This window comes from Cricetulus griseus, assembly GCF_003668045.3.
Source record: "Cricetulus griseus strain 17A/GY chromosome 1 unlocalized genomic scaffold, alternate assembly CriGri-PICRH-1.0 chr1_1, whole genome shotgun sequence".
Taxonomy (NCBI): domain Eukaryota; kingdom Metazoa; phylum Chordata; class Mammalia; order Rodentia; family Cricetidae; genus Cricetulus; species Cricetulus griseus.
In genome coordinates, this window is record NW_023276807.1 from 265,746,362 (window position 1) to 265,765,261 (window position 18,900).

General features: G+C 36.7%; 1 long non-coding RNA gene across 1 annotated transcript in view; it reads left to right on the top strand.

The window, feature by feature from the left end:
- Positions 1–18,900, top strand: part of LOC103161398 — a 641,004-nt gene that overhangs the window by 376,953 nt on the left and 245,151 nt on the right. Inside the window, exon 6 of the long non-coding RNA XR_004772289.1 lies at positions 16,974–17,094. This is a non-coding gene — a long non-coding RNA (glypican-5). The remainder of the gene's footprint in view (positions 1–16,973; positions 17,095–18,900) is intronic.

An 18,900-nucleotide genomic window follows, 5' to 3' on the forward strand; every position in this document is an offset into this window, starting at 1 on the left:
CGGGAAATGGTGTTTCCACTTATAAAATCAGTAAATATTTTTGCAAGTGACAGTTTCAAAAATTCATTCATTGATCACTATCAATTACTTTATATTTCAAATTGTACCTAAAATTTGTAAATAGCTACCTGCACTGTCAGTTGAACCTTAAAGTGTTACTTGTTTACTTTGAATATAGAATCCAGCTGCATTTAGCCTGGAGCACCTACAAAACTCAAAAAAAAAAAAAAACCTAGCTTTAATTAAATACTGGTCAAGTGGATGAGTTGTGGACAAGTCTTCAGATCTTAAACTCCTTTCAGTTTTGTTGCCTGCAACATAACTACCTCTTTTGGGCTGGTCCCACTCCCTGTAAGCAGCTCTCCTCAGCAGGTATCCCACAGCTCTGGCATCTCTGATATCTTGGGGTCTCCAGGGCAATACAGGCTTCAACTTCACAGCTTCTTGCAATGGTCTCTCTAGGTCTCCATGCAGGGACACCCATGATACAGGTCTGGCCTCAGCAGTTTTGTCCCAAAGACAGGTTCCATAACCCCGTTCTTCTGTCCTTGACTCTAAAGCCAGAATCTCTTGGCCAAAGCTGCCATGTTCTGTTGTTTGCTGGAACATGGGCCTCTCATTCAATTACATCTTCACAAGTTTCTGTTTTCAATGCTTTGCTTCCCCACCTAAGCTTGGCTGTCCTGAAACTGGATCTATAGATCAGGCTGGACTTTGAACTTAGAGCTCCCCTTGCCTCTATCTCCTGAGAGCTGGGATCAATGGCATGTATCATCCTGCCTGGGTCTAAGTTTAAATTCCTTTTCCCAAGTTGGAATCTTAGCTGGGTGGGATGTCTTGCCCTGAGGTCATCCCTCCCTTTATTCCATTTAATAATGAGATTTTCTTTCAATTGTTTATCTTCTTGAACACAACACTTTGCTCTTTTCCACTTTCTGGTGCCTCCTTCTCAAACAATAGTTTTTTTAAATTATTTTTCTTTGCTCCTTTTTGTTATAGATCTTTCTAAGTATGAACACTAATAGCTGCACAACACAGTCATCTAGGTTGCTTGGAAATGTCCTCTGCCCAAGATGCTAATCTATAACTCTCCAATTTAGCCACAGGCAGATCTTTTTTAGACAAGGGCAGAAAGCAGCCACATTCTTCACCAAAATATCACAAGAATGATCTCTAGGCCACACATTAATGTTCTTCTCCTCTGAAACCTCATGAGCTGGGCTTTTTTAGTTCAAACCACCCTCAGAACCACTGTCTTGCATGTTTCTACTAGGATGACGCATTAAATACTACTTAAAGTAGTCCCTTGCTTTTCTAATCCAAAAATCCACGTTCCTCCAAATAAAATCTTGGTCAGGCCTATCCCAGCAACACTGCAGTCCCTGGCACCAACTTCTGGTGTAGCATTTCCATTGCCTCAAAGAGACAACATGACCAGGGAAAGTTTTATAAAGGAAAACATTGGTGCTGGCTTACAGTTCAGAGGTTTAGTCCATTGCCATCATGGCGGGAAGCATGTTGGCATGCAGTCAGACATGGTGCTGGACAGGATGAGAATTCTCAATTAAGATTGGCAGGCAGCAGCACACAGGCCATGAGTCATTAGCTTGTTTTGAGCATCTTAGACTCAAAGACCACTCAGCTGACACTCATGCTCTCACACCTATTTCAGCAAGGCCACACTTCCTAATAGTGCTACTCCCTGCCATTTTTTTTCTTTCAAACCACTACCACCGTGATCCAAATACCCCCTCTCCTCTCAGTTCCAATGCTGAATATTGTCCTGAAGACTGCTTATTGGCAAAGACTCCTTCACTCACATGGGACCTCTATATGTCAATAAATGTTATATTTTCTCTGTGTATTTTTAACTTGTTCCTGTTTATTACATATTAACAATTCTATTTGTTTGAGGTAACATCATTAAGCAGTGTTAATCTCCTTTTTATCTCTTTATTGTGTTGTAGTTAGAATTTTTCATATTCATTTACACACACACACACACACACACACACACACACACACACACACACATATATATATATATATATATATATATATATATATATATATATATGCTTTCTTAGAAAAAATATCCCACAATTCACCTGTGCATTCTTGAATGGTTTTTAATGTTGGCTCAGTGAGGTAATATATATATGACATTTCGTTCACATATTTTGAGTTCCTTTCTGGTGAATCACTGACATGATGGAGTCAGATGTTTGTTAGGGTTTTGATGACAAAATGTTCTTCAGCTGTGGAGAATTAAAAAGTACAGTTTAATGAAAGGAAAAAAAAGGCAGTGAAATAACCTAGCTTAGAGTTTTGCTGATACTGCATTTCAGACTCAACAGTGCATTAAAGTCTGGGTTAACTCTATCATTTGACCTTTGGTGTGGCATACTTCTCTGTCTGGTATTGGTAATGCTTTTCAGGTTTTTAACTGCTCAAAATTCCTACACCATACCATCTCTGTCATTCCTGCTAATTTCCCATCAGTTATCTAGCAAAAACAAACCACCCAATAACAAAGAATGAATTGAGTGTGTGCCCCTTTGACGTGAAAAGGCAGGAGTTGGAGATCTCCTGTGGTCGAAGCAAAATATTCAACATGTCAGTGTTGTGTCAAACATCAGCTCTGAAATTACCAGGTTATCTCAAGTCTCATCCAGGCTGCTGCTGTGGGATCAGAGAGATTTGCAGTATTGTTTTAGAGGAAATAGGAAATGTCAGACTTGTATCTCTGAGGCTTGGTCTCCTGAGTAATGGCTCATACAAGTCCTGTATTAGAAGCCTTTTTGTCTACATAAAGCAGCAGAGTTCAGCCAGGCTGGAATCTATGTGCTTCTATTCTACTGTAATTAGGTTTGACAATTTCTTGTCTTCTCTGTTTGCATTTTCCAGAGGAATATCATAGTTGTTTTTGTAGTAAGTCACATACATTAAAGTAGTTTTTAATAGTAATTAAGTTTATAGAGCTACAGATTCAGGTATTTTGTTTTAATCAAGAAAATGTAAAATTAAAAATTGAATTTCTAGAAAATAAAAGGTTCTGGTAGATGGATAATTAAAAGTGGATTCTGGTTTCTTAATTTATGGGATTTTTTTCCAGGCAAAAGTTTTGTTTTATTTAATTATACTTAAAATAAAATTCATCAGATTTGTTGTCTTTGTGTATGGAAGCTGTTCTACATTTACTGTAGTATATCAGGTTACGTGATAGCTTGTTAGCAGTTTAAAGCCCTTGCCCATACTTCACCTGTAAGCTTGACTTAGTTATAGGCAGCCTGAGGAGCATATTCACTTACTGACTGACCTATGCTGGTTTCATTTTAATTCAGAGGTGGAAGACCAGAGTTTGAGAGTGAGTCAGAGGCAGCTCGAACAACTTCAATTATAGCACATGAAATCTACCACTTTCTTTAAATTCTCAACATACTACAGTTTTACAAACTTTTGATTATACAATTGCATGTCCCAAATGGTGCCTGCAAGGGATTGGCTCCCCAAGGATCCTTTCATTCCCATCTTCCTACCCTATACCCCAGTAGTTTTCTTTGTAAGTAATGCAATTTAATTCTTTACACATACATGGCCCAATCGAAGGGAAACCATTTGGTATCTGCAAGAGTTTCATAAAAATCAGTTTTATTTTCATTGAGAAAATAACATATGGTTAAACAAAAGGGAAGGCCTGGCCCGTTTTCCCCCTCCCTCTCTCCCTCTCTTCTCTCTCCCTCCCTCTCTCCCTCCATTTGCTGATTTCTGTGTTGATTAATTTTATCTGACAGTTTGTGAATGTGTGTAACATACTCTGATCACTTCCCCTTCCTTAACCTTTCCTGTCTCACTTCCATCCCTATCAACCTTGTTACCCTCCCATCCTTGTGAGGGCTTTCCATGCATCCATGCATTTTTATTTGTTTTTGTAGCCTAATTAGGCAAACCAGGGCCATCTGTGTGACTATTGGACTGGAACTGCCCATTGGAGTTTGGTGGGATCCCCAGTGAGAACAAAACCCAAGGTTCTGATTCCTCTGTTCACTAAATCTGTCAATGGGGAATCTTTTAGTAAGATTGTCACACTAACTTACTTAAGACCACATTTAAAAGTGATACACATGGAAATGGGGTATCAGGTGGAGAGCGTTTGGGGAGAGACAAGAGAAAGGTGAGAAGCCGTATTGGATCTAGTAAAAGAACAGCACAACAAAAGGAGAGAGAATACATTCCCTTATAGAAGTGCTGAAGAAGAATCCTGTGGCTGAACTCTTACAACAGCATCATGGAAGATTGAGCAGCTTGGGCACAGTGAGTTGAGGAAGGGCATTAGTAGATAACATTAGAGAAAAGGGATGTGAGTAACATTTTACAGAATAAGTACCTTGTAGGCCCTCATGTAATTTGGGGGAGTTTCTTGCAATGAGATAGGAACCACCGAAAGACTTTAAACTGAGAAATGATTTGATGTGAAATACATGACAGCTTTTACCACTGACCTTAGAAGAACTGGGAGAGATCAGTAGCAGAATCTGGGAAATCAGGAGTCCTGTGTAATAACCAGAAGAAGAAATGGGGCTCTAGGGTGGTCAGTTCAGCAGTCTGCTATGGAAGAGTGGGCCAGGTAAATCATAAGAAACTTTTGAAAGGATTCTGATTTCACTCAGTGTTCTGAAATTGGAAGAACATGCTACTCTTCTATGTCAATTTTCATAACTTGTTTTAGGGCTTATGTATAATTTAACTGTTAATATTACATGACTAGATGTATATTTGATTTTTCTCTTGCCATTACTTGACCAATGTCACTGTGATAATAAATATAGAATGTGTAAAAATTAACTTCTCTTGTAACTGAACCAATGGTCTCCTTATATAACCTGGAGTATGAACTTCCAAATTCTTAAAATATTTGTCTTGCTATTTATAAAATTATACTGGTATGTCATTGAGCAAAGGTTTATTATATGGGTAAACTAGAGAATTGTTTGGTTTACAGATGCCATTTTTAAAATGCAGAGGCAGACAAACTCATGATATAACATCCCTATCTTTTAAGAAGGGGAAGAGTGTACAGTTTACTGAGAGGAATGTTAGCATCTTGATGGTTGGTGGATTTGCTAGTTGACTGATCCATTATGCTGTTGTGAGACGGGGTACACTATGTAGCCCAGGGAAGCACTGAATTCCCAGTCCTCCAACTGTGAGGCCACAGTGTTAGGATTACAAGCCAGTTTCATCTCTTCTGACTTCTAATAATTTTCACAGAATAGAAGAAACGTTTGATATATCTTCACATAATTTATTTATAAAGAGCCAAATCCCCCTCTCTCTTCTCCTTGCCTTGTGTATTTGTTTGACATTTTCTTTATTAGTCTCAGGCTTTGTCCATTCTTTGTCCTCACATGGGTCAATTTTGCCTTTTCTTCTCCTGCGCCTGGTAGAACTCTATAGTCCTATTAATATTCATAGTTTGGTATCTGTTTCAGATCTTGTCCTTCTTGTTCCATTTTACATTACAGAAATGGTTCTTGACTCCACACTCTTGCCTCCACAGCCCGTGTGCCCTCTCCTCTCTCATCATTTTACTTGGCTTTTCCCCCACCCCATCCCCTGGCTCTGAATAAATTACTGCCTGAACTTTCCTCCGTGGACTCCTCTGTGGGTAGCAGCTCCGCTCCTGCATGTTTGGTTTCCTATAAAAGCAATCTGAGTCTCACACTGACATCTGGGGGTATTTGTTTTTGTACCTTTCATCCCATGTTTCCTAAACAGTGTGACCTTTCCCATACTGCTCAAAGTTAAATAGTTTAAAGAAATTTTCTGACTATGTCTTCTGGTCAGTCATGTACTTTTTAAAGATCTTTTCTGCTGGAGGCTTCGGCATGATCCTCCTTTGTCTGAAGGGGGTGCCTGTGCACACTTTGCTTGATTTTCTCTTTCTTGTCTCTGTCCTGCTCTCTTTTTAAAAAATGTCCTTTTCTATGTATTATTTTATATAAAGAAATGACCATTTTTTAATCTAGTTTGTTCTTTTCCCTTTAAGAAGATGGCCTGCTGCCTTCCTCCGCTCTATGCTGTAGGTAAGATTGATGTCTGTAGTTGCTCTGGGTAGCCAGCAAGCACTGGGGAGAACTGTGCAGCAGAGCAGAGGTGGATTCCTGTTGTAGCCTGTGTGCCTCTGGGTACAATACAAATTTCAATAATCAGCATGCATATGTAGGGACAGTGAAAGGAGAAGGCATGAGCAAGTGGTTTACAAATTATACACTCAGCTGGTTTCTTGGTGGGAATTCTGAAAGAAGGCTACAGTTAAAATAATTTTAAATGGCTGTTTGGTATGGTGTAGGTAGCTTGTTTATCAGCATTTACTATTTTGCTTATCCATCTACATAATTCCTCCTCAGCTTCATTAGATGAAGTTATCATGCTAAATAATAGGGAATAATACAGGGGAAAGAAGAGAAACAAATACAATGAAAAGGTAAGCTCTGGCTAGTGAAAGCAACCGAGAGAAGGAATGCCAGGAAGCCCAACACCTAAGCTGTCAGGTTACAGCTTATAGGACCCAGAATTCTCTTCTGTATCATCACAAGACTCTCCTTGAGTGCAGCCCTCCAACATCTCATCCTTTTACTTTTTAATTTTTTCCTTGATTCTCTTAACGCCCCTTCCTCCTTCCTTCCCTCACTTCCTTCCTTCTTCTCTCTCTTCTTCCCCCTCTATTCCCTCATCTCTTCTCCCCTTCTTCTTAAGAAAATAAATGAATGTAATTTTTAAAAAGTAAAAAAAAAAAAACAGGTATGAAGAGAGTGAAGAGAGACACAGAAAGAGGAAAAGAAAGGCCCATGGGACTACCGTCTAAGATGCCTGGGAATGTGGCAAGTGTCAAGCTTGTACACTCTGACACCCAGGAGACTGCTTTACAAAACTACAGGGAGTTTGGGAGGAAGGTACACTTAGTGAGACATCAACGAAATTCACCTGGAGTGTGACATCATTAGGTCCTTGGGGACATGACAGAATTATTATTTTCGCCATACTATTCATTTTCTTTCTATTAATTAAAGATTCATAAACATGTTTAGGAGACCAGTAATTGACCAAAACATGGTGGCTAACATATTCCAACACTCTTCCTGGTAGGTACTTGGTAGATAATATGATCTATTTATTTTCTGGTTTTCTTTCTGGCCTTCACCAACAAAATAGGTAGGGCAAATGTTTAGATTGAAGGCTAGCGTTTCTTTCCATCTATCACCACATACAATTTTCTCCCCTCTCCCTTCATCATTCTTTCCTCTGCCCTTGTTCTATTGAGTCCATGCCTTTTATGAAGAGCTGTCTCAGAAGCCTTCAGAAACACACAGCACATGCATACAAATTGATTAAATAAATGTACCTCCACAATTTGTTTTAAGAGATGGCTGAGTTGAACTAAATGACCTCTAACATCCCTGCGAGCTCTAAATTTATGTTGTTGTCACCAAAGACAGACAAAAGAAAACTATTGGGTTATAGGGTAAGAGACAAATGTTGAGTACTATATTCTTGCTACAAGTGTATTTCTTCTTGAAGGCAGAATGCTAGATACTGTCCGCTGCTATGGGTCCTCATGGCTACACAGTGATATAACAGAAGTAATTGGCTAAAAATGCAAAATCTCAGTTCAAGCACTCTTTTATTTTTAAGAGCAATTTTACAAAGAAAGCAAAATATTTTAAATGTATGTTTTGAGTCATTTGTATAAAATGGGGAACTAAGATGAACCTAATGGATGTAGCTAATTTTATGAAACCAATAGACTTAATATACAATGTAATTCAGAAGTCCTACCCTGTGACTTTTGTTGTATATTGATAGGAAATATTAAAATATTGATTTCCATAGTTTTTTTGTAATTTTATAATTATTTCACCTTCTAATTAACTGTTAATTTTACTTAGTTTTTGAACCTTCATTGAAAATAACCTTCATTTTTTTTAAAAAAATCACACATTATGTCCTGACTATGGTTTTCCCCCAGCCACGCCTCCAAGTTCCTTTCCACTTCCCTTCCCACTGTATGCATCACTCATTAAAAAAACCAAAATTTTAAGAGATAATGAGGCAATAAAATAAGGCAAATCAAAAACTAGCACATCAGAATATGACCAAACAAATGTAAGGAAAAGAGCCCCAGAGAAGGCACAAGAAACAGAGACTTACTTGTTTGCACACTCAGGAATTCCATAAAAACACTAAACTGGAAGCTATAATATAAACACAAAAGACCTGTAGAATAAAAAGAGAGGAAAACATTAAATAAAATATAAATACTAATAATATAAAATTGGAAAAACGAAAGTAAAAAGCCTTGTCATGACATATTGAGACAAAGATGCCCTTGAGTTCATTTCTTGCTGACGTTTTACTTCTGGGAATGGAGACTGCCCTTAAGAATATTTGGTTTTTCCAATAGGATTCCCTTGGAGAAAACTAAATTTCATTTGCAAGTGGTTATCAATTGATGATTACTTCTGGGCTAGGGATGAATGCATGTGTCCACATCTTTCAGCTTGAGGACCCCATTTGTTGCAGACCAGTGGAGGCCCTGGGCATGCTGCCTCAGTCTGTGTGAGTTCATATGTGCCTTGATCACGTGGATTTAGAGGGCGTTGTTTCTTGGTGTCCTCCATCTCCTCTGACTTTCACACACCTTCTACTGCCTCTTTGTGGTTCCTTGAGCCCTGGGGGAGGGATTTGATGGAAACATCCCATTTAGGGCTGAGTGTTCCCAGGTCTCTCACTCTCTGCATAATGTCTGGTTGTGGGTCTCTGTGTTTGTTCCCATGTGCTGGAGGAGGAAGCTTCTCTGATGATGGTTGAGCGGAATGAGTTTCCACGAGTATAGCAGAATGTTGTTAAGACTCATCTTATTGCTCTAATCTTTTGTAGAATAGAATAACTGGTTTTACCCTACATCCTTGGGATATCTTTTCACAGAGTTTTGGCCAACCAAGCTGTGTCAGATATGGGTGTCACCTCACGAAGTGGGCTTTGAGTCAAATGGATATGGGTTGGTTACTTCCACAAGCTTTTTCCAGCATTGCAACAGCATTTCTTTCAGGCAGGACACTACTGCAGGTTTAAGGCTTGCTTAGTATTTGCATTTTTTCTTTTGTAGTATGAAGAGTACTTCCATGTACCAAAGACACTAGCTCATACATGTAAGGCTCTATGGTAGGTATCAGCTTGACTTCTTCAGGTTCCATGAATTGAGTAGGTGTTTTCTTCATCCATGGAGCCTTGCTGTCATTCTGTAGTCTAGAGAAAAACCTATAGTCTAGACAAGGACTGGGTTTGGGGATTTCAATGGACCCCTTTGGTGAACACCTTGATTAAATGTAACTCAATCTATGCTTTGGAGGCTTCATTTGATGACAGGAGTTGGCCAGTTGGTGTTCTTCCTCCTTTATCGTTTGCTGATTTTAGATTGTCTTCATACATGTATATATTTTGGTAAGTGTCTACTCCATCAGGTTCTAATACTACTCCACAAATGTCCCTTAATTTTCGTTGTCTCTCTCAGGATTCATTCTGCTATCTTCCTACTCCTTCCCTTTCTCTACTTGAGACTCCCATTTCAGCCATCTGTAACCATGTATTCTATTTCCTTTTTTTAGGGAAATCTATCTGTTCCCTCCCAGTTCCTTACTGTATATCTAACCTGTGGTTGAAGGGACTGTAGCATGGTTATCATTGACTAAACAGCTAATATCCAAATATAAGAAAATATATGCTATATTTGTCTTCCTGGGTCAGAGTTACCTCACTTAGAATGATTATGTTTTCTAGTTCCTGTGAGTTTCATGATTTCATTTTTTAATGGCAGAGTAATACCCCATCATATCATTATCCATTCATCTGTTGAGCAAAATCTAGGTTATTTCCTATTTCTGGCCATTATGAGTAGAGTACAAAAGACCATTGATGGAAAGTGTCTTTGTGATAAGGTGAAGCATCCTTCAAGCATATGCCTAAGAATGGTATAGCTGGGTGGACATGGATGGATTCCCTGTTTATCAACTGGCACAGTGATTTCCAAAATGGCTATACAATTTTACACCAGCAACAGATGAATGTTCCCCTTATTTTTCATCCTTGTTAGTGTGAGCTGTCACTTGTGTTATTAATATTTTATATTCTGATAGTAAAAGATAGAATCTCAGAGTAGTTTGATTTGCATTTCCTTGATAACTAAGCATGTTGGACATGTCTTACTGTTTCTCTGCAATTTGTTACTCACTTTGAGTAACAAATTCTCTGATTTGATCAGTACCCCATTTTTAAAATTGGGTTTTTTCTTGACATCTAGTTATTTTAGTTCTTGAATTAATTTGGATATTAACTCTCTATCAAATACATAGGTGATAAAAATCTTTTTCCATTTTGTAGGCTGCTGTTTGTGTGAATGCCAGTGCCTTGGAAGCTTTTCTTGCTTTGTTGTATTTTATGTGATTTTTGTAGCAAGGGTATCTGTGGCCTTTGTAAAATGAATTAGGATCAATGTTCCCTCTGTTTCTATTTTTGGAGTAATTTGTGAAGTTTGGGCATTAAATCTTCTTTGCAAGTATGGTAGCATTATGAGCTAACACCATCTGGCCCTGGGATATTTTGGTTGGGAGACTTAATGACTGTTTCTATTTCACTAGGGTTTATAAGTCTGTTTAAATTGCATATCTGATCTTGATTAAACTTTGAAAAGTGGTATATATTGAGAAAATTATCCATTTTTTTTTTAGATTTTCCAATTTGGTGAAGCACAAATTCTTAAATTATGTCCTTCTGATTCTCTGGATTTTCTTAGTGTCTGTTGTTATGTACCCCTCTCTAATTTGTTAATTTAGACATTATTTCATTGCTCTTTAGTTAATCTAGGTATGGGTTTTGTGAACTTGCTGATTTTTCTCCAAGAAACAACTTTGTTTAATTGATTGTTTTTATTTATTTTTATTTCTATTTGAGTTTGATTATTTTTGTTCTTATACTTCTTTTCGTCATGATTTCTTTTTGTTTTAGTGCTTTCAATTATGCTGTTAAGTTATTAGTGTGAGATCTTTTCCAATTAAATTTATTGTAGAAACTCAGTGCTATGAAGTTGCCTCTTAGAAATGCTTCATTGTGTGCCACAAATTTGGGTATGTTGTCTATTTATTTTCATTGAATTCTCAAAATACCTGACTTTCTCTCATAATTCCTGTCTTGACCCAATTTTCAGTCCATAGTGAGTTGTTCAGTGTCCCTGAGTTTATAAGCATTATGTTGTTGGGTAAATACCTTTAAAGTGTTTTTTTGTGCAGGATACCATTCTTTTATGTAAAATTTAATTATTTCTAATATAAATTACAATTAAAAATATACAAATTATTGTAAAATTCCTATAATGTCTAGAGTTTAAAGTCTGAGATGAAATATTGGTTATAAAATGGCAATATATCTCAGTGGTAGAGCATTTGCTCATTATGTCTCCATTACCAGTGAGACACACACACATACACACACACACACACACACACACTCTCACACACACATATATACACACTCACATACATACACACACATTCACACACACATATACACACACACTCATACACACACATACACACACTCACACATACACACACATACAGAGAGAAATAGACAGAGAGGGAGGAAGGGAGGGGAGAGATTGAACTTACTGTGAATCATTTTGACTTACTTGTCTTAAAATATGTATTAGAACCTATGTAATATATATATATATATATATATATATATATATATATATATATATACTGAAAGTTCAAAATATAACTGTGATTATTGACTATTGTAGATCCATGGAAGACAGTTTTTATTGTGATGTAATTCACTGTGAAATTTCAGTAGTCACAAACTCTATTCAGTAGATTGGAGCTAGAAGAGAGAGTTTTCTGTCTGGGCAGTCACTTTGAATCCAAGGAGGGTAATTATAAATTAGACTTATAGTTTGCTTTTTAATTTTAACTAATGCAATATATTTATAATATTTCTTTATAAGTCACTGTATGCATAGCCTTGTGTAATGTTTTCTGAAGTGTCAGCTTCCTGCTGATTCCAAATGGACAGATGCTTCTTGTGATGAAATATGTTCTTTCTGGTTCACACAGCTACTTATTTTATAAACCGTTCTGAAATTGCTTACCTGTGGTTCTCCTGGCTAACCTGGCAAGCAGCGATGCATGCCTTGCCAAACAAAGTGAGGCTGAAGTCTGATTCATGCACATTTTTTAATGAGTTAATGCTTTCTGAATCTTTTTAAATGCACATTTTCTTAATTGATTTATTGCAGTGGTATGCTGAAAGTTCATTATAAGTAAAGCATACATTGACTTTTAAAAAAATAATATTAACTATAACCATCTAAAACTTATCACAAAATATCATATCTATAACAGGAGTTATTTATAAATAACAATACCAAACATACAATCTATATTACATTTACTTTTTACTTCAGTAAAATCAGAGATACAATGCTCATAATTAGATTAACATGTATAACTTAAAAATAAACTAAATAAATACTAGCTCATAGATTGAAAATGGTTATCTTCCTTAACTACTAAAGATCTGAAACCATAAAGTTTAATCATTGCAAATTGTCTCTACATTGTCTTTTTTCTCTAAAGTTCTGTGAGCCTCAATCTACCATGAAAGGTTATTAACGTAAATCTGTCTCATAAATTCAGTCATAAGAGTTCTTTTTAGGCTAAAGTTTCAAAGATTAGGACTTTTCATTTAGAGAAAATTTTTGTATAGACCAAATGTTCAGAGAACAGCACTCAGCAATGGTATTCAGTATAACCCAAGACTATAAGCAGGGATTCTCCAGCCAAATCACCAGCATTTACATCATACTTGCTATCAGAAACAGAAAGAGATGCAAGAGAGAGTTTGAAAGTAATTTATTCTTTTGCAAGGAACTCATTGATGAATACCTACAGTATACTTTATAGCCTGTGTTTCCTCCCAGGTATACAGATAGCAACACATTTATTGGGCCAACTGTAAAACCAGAATTTTATCTTATAGCAATGTTGACACTCAAGATTCTAGACATGAAAGGAATATAAAGATACAAAATCAGTCATGCAAAAATTTAGTGGAAACAACAAAAATAACACCAGCAACTGGTTTTCCACTTTTGATTTCTAACAGCTGTTGGAAATACTGCAGTTTTGGTGAAGACAAACACCTGATCAAGTATGTTACTTATCTGGAATCACCAATGTGCCTTGACTCCTGTACCAGTAAATTTGTGGAACACACTTATGTTAGATCATTTTAAGTTGTTTATATCCCAGAGTCAAATTGTGTTATTATCAACCAGGGTAGCTATATATCAAGGTATTATAATTCTGAAATGAATCTGAGTCTAATTATATTGCATTCTACAAAATTAGTATCTGCCAGTCAGTGGTTATGACTGTAGGAATTCAAATAGGAATTGCTGGCCAACTCAGGAGTCTAGTCAATACTTCCTAGTCATTCCCATAATTCTGTCTCATAATGTCAGTCATGCATACAGCCACTTTACGTAGACTTACCAACATTTTATTTGGGTCTTAAGTGCCCAACACAAACTTAAGTCTTGTTAATCAACATTTTTTTTGCAGTGTGTCTTAGTGTGTGTGTAAGTATATGTGTTTGTGTGTTTATGTTCCATGCGTGTTTGTGGGTTGTATGTGTGTATGTGCATTTTGTGTGTGTAGAGGGGTGTGCATGTGCTTGCCTTTATCTTTGTTGATAAGAACAAGTTGGTCTTTAAATATTCCTGTACTTGAAACATTTTAATGTGAACATTAGACGGCGTCAGATTGTCATTTTTCTTATAAAACAAGAAAAACCTGCCCTCAATAAATCATATTCCACTTTAATATTTAATATCATTTATAATGTTTTTACAATCCAAATAATAATAAGAGGAGGTAACTCAACTATTTAAATAATAGAGTAGCTGAACTTATGATTCTGTAACTGGACTTGTATAGTTAGTTGTATCATAAATTGTGGTAATAAAAACACAGAAAAACATGCAATTCCTCAGGTTACCACCAAGGCCCAACACTGCATGTTAAATACTTCCTGGTCTGACTCAGAGTGAAAGTGAGAGAAGCAACAGCTATGCGGAAGACTTATCAAGGGCTCCAAAGAGTCCTCTGACAAATTTAGCTTTTGGAGAAGGTCTGTTTCCAAACATTGGCCCTGCCTTCCCATCCCACCTCTCGTAACTGACAGCCAGATGTAGAAATAGACATTTTATTGAAATAGCAGATAATTTTATAATCCTAGGCTTCTTGTTTTTTTTTATATCAATTAAACACAAATTCAAAATCACTGAACAGAATTCTAATGGTAAATTGACCGTCACCACATTGAGTAACTAAAGAAATTCATGAATCACAATTATTAAGTTATATACTTTGTTTACAGATCTAGTTGGTGGTGGGACCAGGAAGAATGGAGCTATAAATGAAGCAAATTAAACTCACATAATAGTCAACTTTATTTGGAGCATCAGACAATTCATACTTTGAGGGTTAAAGGGTACAAACACAAGGACAAGTTGCATGTGACAGAAACATGTTTTTCCATACAGGCATAAAAACAAGTATCAGTAGTCAGTTGTAATGAATAATCTGAAGCAAATTCACTCCTGTCATATCCCTTACACCTGGGGAGGGCATGAAACCACAGTCTAATCTTTGAAGAAACATCTGTGACAAGTCTCTTGTCTTGTTTTATTAGGGTTTTCTCACAAGCACTCTCCGTACAGGACTCCTTTTTTGCATGGTGTTCTGACAATATTTATTTACCCATATTAGCCATCGTCTTTCTTAATTCTCAACATATTAATCAAGGAGCCAAAAGGTTAATGTGCTTTTAACATTGAGACAACAATGTATGTTAGGCAGTGCTGAAAAAGATCAAAGTGAATTGGCTCCTTGGTAGTTAAGAATAGTAGCCTTCACTCCTTCTGCCTCTGTCTACTGGCAAATGCTTCCCAATCCCCAGTGCATACTGGGCAGGCACTGCCAAGTGCTGTTGTGGCTGCACACACAAAAAAATGAGTTCCAGATTGTTTTGAAAATAGCGAGATTTAAACAGTTGCTAGCCACAGATTATCGTACTATTCATATCTAGTTAGTATTATCAAAGTCAAAGTTTCTGTTATTTAATGCAATTTAGAATTGTTTAATCCTCATTTACAGATGGAAATTCCTTAAACTTATTTCATATGGCTGTGCTTGTAAGAGTGGAATATTTTTTTTTTACTTCATTTAGAATTTTTTGGAGAAGGCATGTTAACAGTTGTGACAAACTCTTCAAAAAGAAGGAAGGAATATGGGTAAAATAATGTGAACATCGCCGTGGAGAAGTCCCTTTGCTTTCTTATTGTTGTAACATAAAAGCAGATTACGAGAGGAGGTTTTACTCACAGAGGATAGATGCTCCTAGCAGCAGCTGGCCCCTGTACCTTGTCTACAGAGGCCTGAGGGTTCTTCCTTATGTATGTTGTCCATGTGCTTTTTACATTGTCCTCTCAAGAATGTTATTCTTTGTTCCAGAAATCTCATTAGGCATTCCGTGAAGATCCAGTCTTACTTAATATTTTCTGGGTTAGCATCTCACTTAATATTTTTTTCTTTCCTGCTTTCCTCCACATTTCTGATTCCAGTCAGACAGCCCCATGTTTTTAGTGCCTATCTATTAAGAAATAAAAGGAGCTTGGGATAAGATATCCTTTATTAGAAAAACACCAGCCAAACGCAAGCCAGAGTGTGTTAGGGGCAGCAAGGCAGGAAGGCCAGAAAGAAGGGGCCCCCATGTGCCTTGTAGCCCCTTAAAACTCTATCACGCATCATCCTGACCTCACCTTGACCATGCCTTTACAGGCGTGGTCAGGCACACCTGCAGCCAGCTTTTAGAAGGTGTGGCTTACACTATCCTCTCCACCTATCACCTGTGTTTAACTAGTTTTACAGTTGCTATGTGCAGGGCTCCCCTATTCCCCCAAAGTGGTGCATTTGACTGCTAGGTTGGCTTATAAGGTTACCTTATACTGCTGAAAACAAGTGCAATCATGTGGCTGAATCCTACTAGGTATCTTTGAAATCTAGTAAAAAAATGTAATGAATGAATGCACCAGTGAGTGATTTAATTGACCTTGGCATTTTATATTTCCAAGTTGGTAATGAGCATTGTGAGGTCAAGCATTGTACCTCCTTTCTCGACTAATCTATTGGTACAGAATGTTGAATAGAGTAGGAACCGATATATTTTGGGACTTACAAATTTAAATATTTTCTTGAGTAGTAAGTTGCTATTATATTACTATCATTTGGTGAAGGTAGCATTCTAGTATGTTCTATTGCCTGTGACATCATCCTCTTACTAATGTTTGTGACTTACTGAAAGTATATTATTTCCTCTATGTATAAAAAATTGTGGATTTTAGGTCATTATAAAGTAAATTATTTTGGCTTTGTATCTAAATGCATATATATGTATGTGTAATATATATTTGTCTTTATATATACACATATATTTGCACATACATATTTATATGCTTCTAAAATTAATTTATGAGGACAATGTGGTTGTAGACATATGTAATTTAGCCAGAATTAACATCTTGAGAGAGTGTGTGTGTGCGCACATGCTTGAGCACACACACACCTTTTTTATCATGTTATTAAACACAGTTCAAATCCATTTTTTCTGTTTTCACTATAAACATCCTACCTCAGTAGAATTGTACAACAGTTTATCCATCTATATTTTGAGAAGCACAGCCCTGATGTGTATTCCCAGAGAATGAAATTCTGAGCCCAAATGTCTCAAGCAGATCTGAAGGCTGCTGCTGACCAGGTCTCAAGTCATAACTCTTTCTTTCACTCTGTCAGCTATGCTCAACGTGTGGCTGGAAACGGAATGAAAGCCCAGTCTGGAAATCCTGAAGTCAGAGTCAGAGGAGCTGATCCTGTGGTGAATCAGATCATTGATAAACTGAAGCACGTTATCCAGGTAAGTGCTGGCTGGGTTTTTATGGGGATACTCAACTTGAAATGAAATGTGATTACTTTCAAAATATTTGGTAACTTTCGTGATTGTATTTAATATCCTACCCAAACTGATCTTTGAAATAATTCTTACCTAGGGTTCCAGAAATACTTTGTTGAGCCATCATCAATTACAGTCATTTCAAGTGGTATGGTGGACAATCTGTGTCTGTGGAAAGCACGCAGTTGCCTTTAACATTTCAGCTTTGAACCTCTTAGGGTATATTCATCCTCATCCTAAAGCCTTGAGGCTTATAACTACTAAAGAAAACCATATCAGACCACAAAGGCCAAAATTACCTATCATAGAACTATATTATCTTAGTCCTAGAGGAAGCACTATCCTTAATCAAATAGCATATAAGTAAATAATCTATATTTCTGGCATTTCTTTATTCACATTTTACATATTAAGTATATAATCTCCTTAGTGGGTTTTCATTAAACACTTCTCTTTGATCTTTTATGTCATATGCATTGTTGTTTTTAATGCTTAATAACTGAACCATATAAAAATAATTATCCAAAAATATCTCACAGAAACTCTTTATTAATTGGATTAATATGTTACACCTCCATCTGATGTTTAGTGTTATTTGGTGTAGGAAGGAGTATTACTTACATTATTATTATTTTGTAATAATTTATATATGTGTATATCTTTATTTTAGTCAAAGCTTTCTGTAGACAGTTGTTTATTTTAAATATGATATTACAGAAAATCGAAATAGTTCTGAGTATTTTTTTTGCATGCAAGGTATGCATGAGCTAAAGCAACAGGGAAAGCATGAAGTTACCTTCACCTGAGCAGGGTGGCTGAGGTCACCTGGAGGTCTGTCTGCTTGTCCTCAGAATCAGAAGTTTTCAGACCATCAGTGACTACCTCAAACATTCACTGGAAAGTCGTTCTGCCAAATTTACTTCTGATTGGGGATTTTCTTCCACACAGCAACAAGGAGAACATTGCAGATGAAATTGATCTAGACAGTGGTAAGCTAATGAGGCTTCAAGAAAACTTAGGATATTGTTTTACCTCCTGAGTTTCTGTTGACTCAAAGTCAATATATTAGCAACTGCAATACACACGTGCCAAGTAGACTTTCCCTATATGCTTCTGTCATTTTGTTTTCTGAGTTGGAGGTTTCCCAAAGAAGAGACTACAGAGTGAGGATTTGTGGTTGAGTATCCTGGCAAACAATTTAGGGTACAGAAAAGTAAGATTGTATAGAGAAATGAAGATACTGCACTGTAGGAGTTGTTCTAGTACGAGACGCAAGTTTCATCTTGACTCAACAATAAAGCCATGGTGGCGGATTCCTTCAGGTTGTTTGCAGGGAGTCTAATACACATATCTTTAGTTCCTGGTGTGCATCCAGCATTGCTTGATAATCCTGGGATAAGGGTGAGCTATGCTGCCTCAGCTAAGTCAACAGCAGCTAAAGTGAGAGTAAGACTGTCAGAGTCTGTCAGAGTGAGTACCTTTTTCAAAGTGACACCTCCTAGTAATATCTAGCATATGACGAGTTTGTAGGTGTACATTGTTTGAAACTAAAATACAACTGATAATGAACCTGAGTGCTAATAATAATAATAATAATAACAATAATAATAATAACAATAATAATAATAATAATAATAATAATAATAATAATAATATAATCAGGTACTGTGAGACAACAAAATCTCCATGACTTCCAAAGTGGGTTACAAAAGAGCTAGTGAGTGTACCAGGTGCTCTGTGGTTATTGTAGGAAGAGAAGTATGTCATCTA